This window comes from Bison bison, unplaced genomic scaffold (assembly GCF_000754665.1).
Source record: "Bison bison bison isolate TAMUID 2011002044 unplaced genomic scaffold, Bison_UMD1.0 scf7180017860557, whole genome shotgun sequence".
Taxonomy (NCBI): Eukaryota; Metazoa; Chordata; class Mammalia; order Artiodactyla; family Bovidae; genus Bison; species Bison bison.
Window position 1 is genome coordinate 17,316 of NW_011491129.1, and position 9,019 is coordinate 26,334.

Below are 9,019 nucleotides of genomic sequence, written 5' to 3' on the forward strand. Positions count from 1 at the left end.
GTAGCTTTATTTTTAACAGGGGCTTATATACCCTAAGTTACACATAGAGGATGATAGGGGATGCAAAGTCAGCAGTCTTTGATTCTTATCAAAAACCAGGGTTTCTTTCCTGCAAATTTATCGTATACAAATGGTTTGGGTGATTTACATCATCTTCTGGCCAGAAGGCCTACTAACATTTTATGACTCTTGACAAGGACTTATCAACAAAGACTTATTTTCTCTAAGAGTAATTATTTTAAGGTTTGGCGCCATCTTCCGAAGATAAAATTGCATTCCTATAGGGCGGATGTGTAATGGGTTTACAACAAAGAAAAGAATTTATTACCTTAAGGGTCTAAAGTTACTAACACCAAGGCCACTACTTATTTTTTCTATATACCAACTATATTAATTAATACACATTCAAGGATACAATTCAGGGGATGTGAAAACTTGGCAGCAAGTATTGGCTCATCAATGAAATCCTTTACTAGTCTTATTCTGACAGTTTCTAACTCTCTGAGAGGCTCTAAGCTATTTGAATATCTTAAGCTTCCCGTGCCTCTCGAGGCTGGGAGACTGTAAACAATCATATGCATAGCTGTAGGAGTCAGGGTAAACTTGTCAGGTGAGTTAGAGAGCCATCTGAGGGGTTTGGATTTAAACACTCCTAATTGCCCAGGAACTTTATTAATTGGGGCTGTAAGTTAACTCTTTGACAGAGAGAGCGAGATGGTGGTAGGGGACAGCCCCCAGTAAAGTCAGAGGTGAGAGCACAAAGCAATAAAGTAGGCAGACTCTGGTTTTTTGGGGGGGAAATGCTCGAGAATATCCGGGCGGACTCCTGAGGCTCAATCCCGCCTTCGAGTATGCCGAGCCTCCTTCCTCATGACCTTTGTCACGAGTGGAATGCCTCACCGGCTCCCGGAACAAAAGCATCAATTCTTTGGTGTTCAGTTTTCTTTATGTTACAACTCTCATATCCATACATGACTAAGGAAAAACCGTAGATCGAATAGATGGACCTTTGTTGGCAAAGTAATGTCTCTACCTTTTAATATGTTGTCTAGGTTTATCACAGCTTTTCTTCCAAGGAGCAAGCATCTTTTAATTTCATGGCCACAGTCACCATCTGCAGTGATTTTGGAGACCATGAAAATAAAGTCTTTCACTGTGTCCATTATCTCTCCATCTATATGCCATGAAGCAGTGGGACCAGATGCCATGATCTTAATTTTCTGAATATTGAGTTTTAAGCCAGCTTTTTCACTCACCTCTTTCAATTTCATTCAGAGGCTCTTTAGTTCCTCTTCGCTTTCTGCCTAAGGGTGGTGTCATCTGCATATCCGAAGTTACTAATATTTCTCTTGGCCAGCTTGTGCTTCATCCAGCCTGGCATTTCGTATGATGGACTCTGTATATAAGTTAAATAAGCACGGTGACAATATATATCCTTGACGTACTCCTTTCCCAATTTGGAACCAGTCTGTTATTCAATGTCTGGTTCTAACTGTTGCTTCTTGACCTACATACAGATTTCTCAGGAGGCAGGTAAGGTGGTCTGGTATTTTCATCTCTCTGGTATACTCATTGTAGAAGAATTTTCCACAATTTGTTGTGATCCACACAGTCAGAGGCTTTGGCATAGTCAGTAAAGCAGAAGTAGATGTTTTTGTGGAACTCTTTTGCTTCTTCTATGATTCAACGGATGTTGGCAGTTTGATCTCTGGTTCCTCTGCTTTTTCTAAATCCAACTTGAATATCTGGAGGTTCTCAGTTTATGTACTATTGAAGCCTCAATTAGAGAATTTTGAGCATTACTTTACTAGCATGTGAGATGGTGCAAATGTGTGGTAGTTTGAACAGTCTTTGGCACTGTGTTTCTTTGGGGTTGGAATGAAAACTGACCTTTTCCAGTCCTGTGGCCACTGCTGAGTTTTCCAAATTTGCTGGCATATTGCGTGCAGCACTTTCACCGCATCATCTTGTAGGACTTGAACTAGTTCCACTGGATTCCTTCACCTCCACTAGCTTCGTTCATAGTGATGCTTCCTAAGGCCCACTTGATTTCACATTCCAGGATGTCTGGCTCTAGGTGAGTGATAACCCCATTGTGGTTATCTGGTCATTACTATCTTTATTGTATAGTTCTTCTGTGTATTCTTGCCACCTCTTCTTAGTATTTTCTGCTTCTGTTAGGTCCATACTGTCTGCTCTTTATTGTGTCCATCTTTGCATGAAATGTTCCCTTTGTATTTATAATTCTCTTGAAGAGATTTCTAGCCTTTCCCATTCTATTTTTTTTTCCTTTAATTCTTTACATTGATCACTGAGGAAGACCTTTTTAGCTCTGCTTGCTATTCTTTGGAACTCTGCATTCAGATGGATATATTTTGCCTTTCTCACTTGCCTTTTGCTTCTCTTCTTTTCTCAGATATTTGTAAGGCCTCCTCAGACAACCATTTTGTGTTTTTGCATTTCTTCTTTTTGGTGGATGTCCTGATCACCACCTACCTTGAAATGACACGAACCTCTATCCATAGTTCTTCAGCCACTCTGTCAGATCTAATCTCTTGGATCTATTTGTCACTTCTACTCTATAATCATAAGGAATTTGATTAGGTCTTATTTGAATGGTCTAGTGGTTTTCCATACTTTCTTCAACTTACATCTGAATTTTGCAATAAGCAGTCATCAAATATTGCCAAGGTAAAATCTGAAGACCTCTGATCACAGAATAATTTTGGAATACACAAACATAAAAATGGAAAAGGTCAGTTTTCATTCCAAATCCCAAAAAAAGGCAATGCCAAAGAATGTTCAAACTACCGTACAATTGCACTCATCTCATACGCTAGTAAAATAATGGTCAAAATTCTCCAAGCCAGGCTTCAATGGTACATGAACTGTGAAATTCCAGATATTCTAGCTGGTTTTAGAAAAGGCATAGGAACCAGAGATCAAATTGCCAACATCCATTGGATTATTGGGAAAAAAAAAAAAAAGAGAGAGAGTCCCAGAAAAACATCTATTTCTGCTTTATTGACTATGCCAAAGCCTTTGACGGTGTGGATCACCACAAACTGTGGAAAATTCTTAAAGATATGGGGATATCAGACCACCTGAGCTGCCTCTTAAGAAATCTGTATGCGGGTCAGGATGCAACAGTTAGAACTAATAGGGAAAGGAGTATGTCAAGGCTGTATATTGTCACCCTGCTTACTGAACTTATATGCAGAGTACATCATGAGAAACACTGGGCTGGATGAAGCACAAGTTACAATCAAGATTGCCAGGAAAAATAACAATAGCCTCAGATATGCAGATGACACCACCCTTATGACAGAAAATGAAGAAGAACTAAAGAGCCTCTTGATGAAAGTGGAAGAGGGGAGGTCCCATCACTTCATGGCACAGATGGAGAAAGAGTGGAAACAGTGGCAGACTTTACTTTTATGGTCTCTAAAATCACTGCAGATCATGACTGCAGCCATGAAATTCAAAGATGCTTACTCTTTGGAAGAAAAGTTATGACCAACCTAGAGAGCATATTACAAAGCAGAGACAATATATATGGAATTTAGAAAGACGGTAATGATAACCCTATAGTGAGACAGCAAAAGAGACACAGATGTATAGAACAGTCTTTTGGACTCTGTGGGAGAAGGCGAGGGTGGGATGCTTTGAGAGAATAGCATTGAAACATGAATATTATCATATGTGAAACAGATCGCCAGTCCAGGTTTAATGCATGAGACAGGGTGCTCAGGGCTGGTGCACTGAGATGATCCAGAGGGATGGGCTGGGGAGAGAGGTGGGAGGGGGGTTCAGGATGGGGAACACATGTACGTCCATGGCTGATTCATGTCAATGTATGGCGCAAACTACTACAATATAGTACAGTAACTAGCCTCCAATTAAAATAAATAAATTAAAAAAATAAACAAATAGAAAGCAGAGACATTACTTGGTGATCAAAGTTCCATCTAGTAAAGGCTGTGGTTTTTCCAGTAGTCATGTATGGATGTGAGAGTTGGACTATAAAGAAAGCTGAGCACCGAAGAACTGATGCTTTTGAACTGTGGTGTTGGAGTAGACTCTTGAGAGTGTCTTGGACTGCAAGGAGATCCAACCAGTCCATCCTAAAGGAAATTAGTCCTGAATGTTCATTGGAAGGACCTATGCTGAAGCTGAAACTCCAATACTTTGGCCACCTGGTGCGAAGAACTGAATCATTTGAAAAGACCCTGATGCTCGGAAAGATAGAAGGTAGGAGGAGAAGGGGACAACAGAAGATGAGATGGTTGGATGGCATCACTGACTCAATAGACATAAGTTTTCGTAAACTCCATGAGTTGTTGATGGACATGGAGGCCTGGCATGATGCAGTCCATGGGGTCGAAAAGAATCGGACACAACTGAGCAACTGAACTGAACTGCAACATAAAAATACAGATTCCTAGGCCTCCTGATAACCCTTGTGAATCGTGATATCTTATCTTGATAAACTTTGAGAAACCTGTCCTTTCATTATGCAGATTCAGAAACTGACCCAGAGAGACGAAGTACCTTGCCCAAGTTTGTCAGTAAAGATGGTGGCAGAGCTGGGGTCACAGCCAAGTCTTCAGATAATTCCAAACAGTATGCCCCTATGGTTACCTTACGAGGGTTATTGGTGTATCAGTTTAGCTCCTATGGGTTTCCCTGGTAGCCCAGATGGTAAACATCTGCCTAGAAGGCAGGAGAGCCAGGTTTGATCCTGGGTCAGGAAGATCTCCTATAGAAGGGAATGGTTACCCACTCTAGTATTCTTGCCTGGAGAATTCCATGGACAGAGGAGTCTGGCAGACTATAGCCCATGGGGTCACCAAAAGTTGGACACAACTGAACGAATAATATGTTCACATTTAGCTCCTATACTGGCACCCCTTAGAATAACCCTAGTTCAAAGTGTCTCCTCCAATTGGTTATGTAGAACAGCTTGAAAATATAACAGGGTGAGGTCTCAAAGATCTCTTAAATGCAGCAGGTTACAGCAGGTCCTTCTCCAAAAGGAGTCTTAGTGAACCCCAGAGTGGTGCAATTTTTTCGTCTGGGGACTCTCTTAACTATGGCTTAAGGTCAAACTGAAGACAAATATCCAAGTGACCTGCAATAGTGCACTAAGCCTATTTTCACGCTGTTGTTTTCGCAGTTGATACTCATACTGATTAAAGAAAAGTTTAAGCATGTGTAGTTTTCTATCAGACCTGATCCAGGCTCAGAAGGTGGATCCCTCAAGCCTGTTCATTTGAGTTATGAACTCTGTTTCCACTTCATCTCCAAAAGACTGTGGTCTGGAACTCTGCCAGACTGTCAGCTGACTCCTGAGGATCTGCTGGGACAATTCAATAGAAGGCCATTGACTTCTGAAAGGAGAGCAATTTCCGAAATGATAGGGCAAGGTAGGTTTTGGGAGAGTTTAGGCAATTACCATTGACAACAGTGCCATTGTATGATTTGCATTTGGGTTAATGCTTACAGTTTTAGCAAGTGTTTCACCAGTGCCACACTAATTAGGAAACATTAAATGATTTGTCATTTTGAATACATAATTCTGTAAAGAAACTGGAGATTTTAACAGAAGAATTTCTGAGGGTAGAAAGGGCAGAAAGCAGGGACAGAGAAGGAAAAGTAATAATTGTTCATCTCCCCCAAAAGAGTGTGGTAGAGGTGCACAGACACTTATCTTCCATTCTGAAATGAATGCTGTATACAACAGAAGCTACTTTTTTTAAATTAATTTGGTGCCAAAACTCATTTGGCACAAAAACCTGACCTGAACTAAAATGAACTTATTCTTGGAATATTTAGACATTTTTCTTGCAGAAATGTTAAAGGATAAATTATGAGACGTTCTCCCAGATACTATTGGGAGTGTTATATAATAAACTACATACTCTGTGTTACATTCTAAAGTCTGAAAATAATTTATATTCTAAAACACAGACTATGGGCCTAGAATAATGATAGCTAACATTTATGGAGCATTTGCCATCTGCATGGAGCTTTGCTAATCTCTTTTCATCTCATTTAATCCTCATGACACCGTGAGGCAGGTATTAAAATCATCTCCATTTTAAATTTTGCAACTGATTATCAGAGAGGTTAAACAACTTGTCCTGAGTCGTTCCGTTTTTGGAAAGCCAGGGTTTGCACCCAGGTCAGTATGACTCGAGAACCTCCATGCTGAACTCTTGCTCTCTACTATCAGGGAGAGATGAACAGTTCTTAAGGACAGTGAGGGCTCTTTGTGAGCTCTATATGGAGGTAGAATAGGCTACCACCTATTTCATGTCATTTGAGGGTCAGCCTCCTACCTACAAATGTCACCTCCCCATCCCTACGTCTTTGAAATATCATCTCCCCATCCCTACTTCTCTGAGACGCGCTAATATGGCTTTATTCCCTGATGTTTGTGTGTACGGCTTTTAGGGCTTCCCTGGTGGCTCAGACGGTAGGTAAAGCATCTGCCTGCAATTTGGGAGACCTGGGTTCGATTCCTGGGTCGGGAAGATCCCCTGGAGAAGGAAATGGCAATCCACTCCAGCATTCTTGCCTGGAAAATCCCATGGACGGAGGAGCCTGATAGGTTACAGTCCATGGGGTCGCAAAGAGTCGGACACGACTGAACGAATTCACTTTCACTTTCACCAGCTAAACAAGTCTGCTACCACACTGGTACAGGTTCCAGGTATCCACTCCAGACTCACTGAATCAAAATTGCTAGAGACTGGGACCAAAAAGATTCTTATACACATTAAATCTGAGGGGAAAAAACCCGAATGCCTTGATAAAGGCATATGAAGGTTAACCTTCAATAATTAATTAACATCTTTTATTAGTTGACACCTAGCTGGGTAAGCAGTAAGAAACTCATGGATGGTCCTGGAAAGTGAAAGATCTCTGAAAGGTAAATAGGAAAATAGATAGGTGGGATATGTTAGAGAAGAAAGGATGTATGACAGTTTCTTCCTACTTCAGTATTATGCAATGAGGGAAGATTCTCACCATTGGCATTGTACACGTACATTGGAACAAACTTGGAAGCAAATCGCTCATTTTTAGTTGCTACTCAGAGCACCCATCTACTGTTTCATTAACAATAATTATTCTACCATTGTTGTCTCATTAACAACAACATTCATTGTTTCATCACAACACCCCTTTTAGGTAGACAGAATAGTCATTCTTAATACATAAAAGAGAAAACTGAGTAGCAAACAAGTCTTCAGTCAAAGCATCCAACTGATGATTTGGGCAAGTTTCCAGCCCAAGTTTCTGCCAGCAATGTTCAATTAATTAATTCTTCCAATAATACCTTCCATAGGTCTAGAGAGGAGGTGCCATCAAATAAAACGGAGGGAATCAAATCTTGCATTCAGTGATACACATTTTTTTGCCCACAAAGGGACAATTTACATGCTGCATAGCACAAGGAAAGGACAATAAGGGGAATTAAATATGTATCAGAAAAGTTCAACCAATATACAAATTATTGGGGTGTGTTTTAAGCGTCTCCTGCTTTCTTAACTCTTGTTATCAATGTAGGGAAAACTGAACATTTTGAACTTTATTACTTTAAGAATATTTTGTTCTTGTTGCCTAGGTTCTCAATCTCACCTCTTCATCTTGCCTGTGATGGCTTAATCATCTCCATGGCAACGGTTGTGACCTCAGAGACCAACTAGAAAGCCAGAAAAAATACATTAACAACCAGCACAGTAATCAGATCCCCACAGCACTGCAGACTATGGTTGGAGCACTGAGGATCCAGTTCAACGAGTAAGTATTCCATTTCTGACTGAGTGTTCTCTAGAGCAGCACTTCTCAAACGTCAGTGAACACTCACATCACCTAGAGAAACTTGTTAAAATGGAATACTCATCCAGTAGGTCTGGGATGGGGTCTTAGGGTCTGTATTTCCAACCTCCCTAGAGATGCCAAAGCTACTTGTTCCCTGAGAATTTTTGGCGTAGCCAGGGCCAAGAACTGTCATTATGCCAAATTAATGTAAGCACAGTTGGAGTCCCAGAGGCAGTGCTGTTTTGGACAGCAGTCCTGATGAACATGACACCTCTGATATTAACTTGTTGTGTGTCCTTGGGTAAATATTTTTACCTCTCTGAGCCTGGTTTTCTTCTCTGTGAAAGTATGAATGTGGTCTGGATGATTTCTAAGATCAGTTTGGATTGTAAACTTGTTTGAGTCTCTTATAAAGAAGGAAAATTTGGAACCACAGGCTTAGTCTGAGCACAAAATGCCCCTATATTATCAAAGGAATGATGAAAGTAATCTACTATAACTGTTTCCTTTGTCTTCTTAATTCCAAATCTTCTGTGTGTCTTCAGGTAATTCATTTCTTCTAAATGGGGATAATATTGGCATTTTCCTAAAGAAGAGGCAACATTGAATGGTGGATAACAGTTTTGAGCATTTCTGAGCTCTCAGCACACCCTTGTGACCTAATAGCTAACAGCTTTGGCTACTTGCTCATGACGCTGTCCCTCTGATCACAGAGCAAAACCACTGTCTGCCCACTGGTATCCAGTTCTGGTACTCAATTCTGCCTAGTCCCATTTCATTCCAGAAGATACATTCGAGAGTTACTCAGAATCACCTCCTACCCTATTGCTCTGTTGAAGCAGTATGAGAAATTTCTTCTTGAGTACCGCAGTCATTTGGTGAGCCCACAAAACAGAAAATGAACCCCCTGGTGAATACTAAGATTGACAAAGAGGACAACGTCTCTCAGCAGGATGACACTACTTTTCAGCTCCTCCCTGAGAATCTAAGATATGATGAATCCAGTCAGAGTGATCATTTCCAAGAAGAACTAGCTGACCCCATTCAGGATGAAGTTAGTGGCCCAGATCTGATGGACAATATCCCAGACCTTGTCATAACTCAGTGTATTCAGTTGGGCAAGAAATGTAGTAACCAGCCAGAGCTTCTACCAAGCTTCTCCAAGCGCACACAGCCAGCACCCAACGAAGAC

At 40.8% G+C, this 9,019-nt stretch overlaps 1 long non-coding RNA gene across 1 annotated transcript; it reads left to right on the plus strand.

Moving 5' to 3' along the window:
- Positions 1-7,739: 7,739 nt before the first annotated feature.
- LOC104982799 lies at positions 7,740-8,726 on the plus strand. The gene is made up of 2 exons (XR_824557.1): positions 7,740-7,806; positions 8,373-8,726. It is a non-coding gene; the product is annotated as an uncharacterized LOC104982799 (long non-coding RNA).
- The last annotated feature ends 293 nt before the right edge of the window (positions 8,727-9,019 follow it).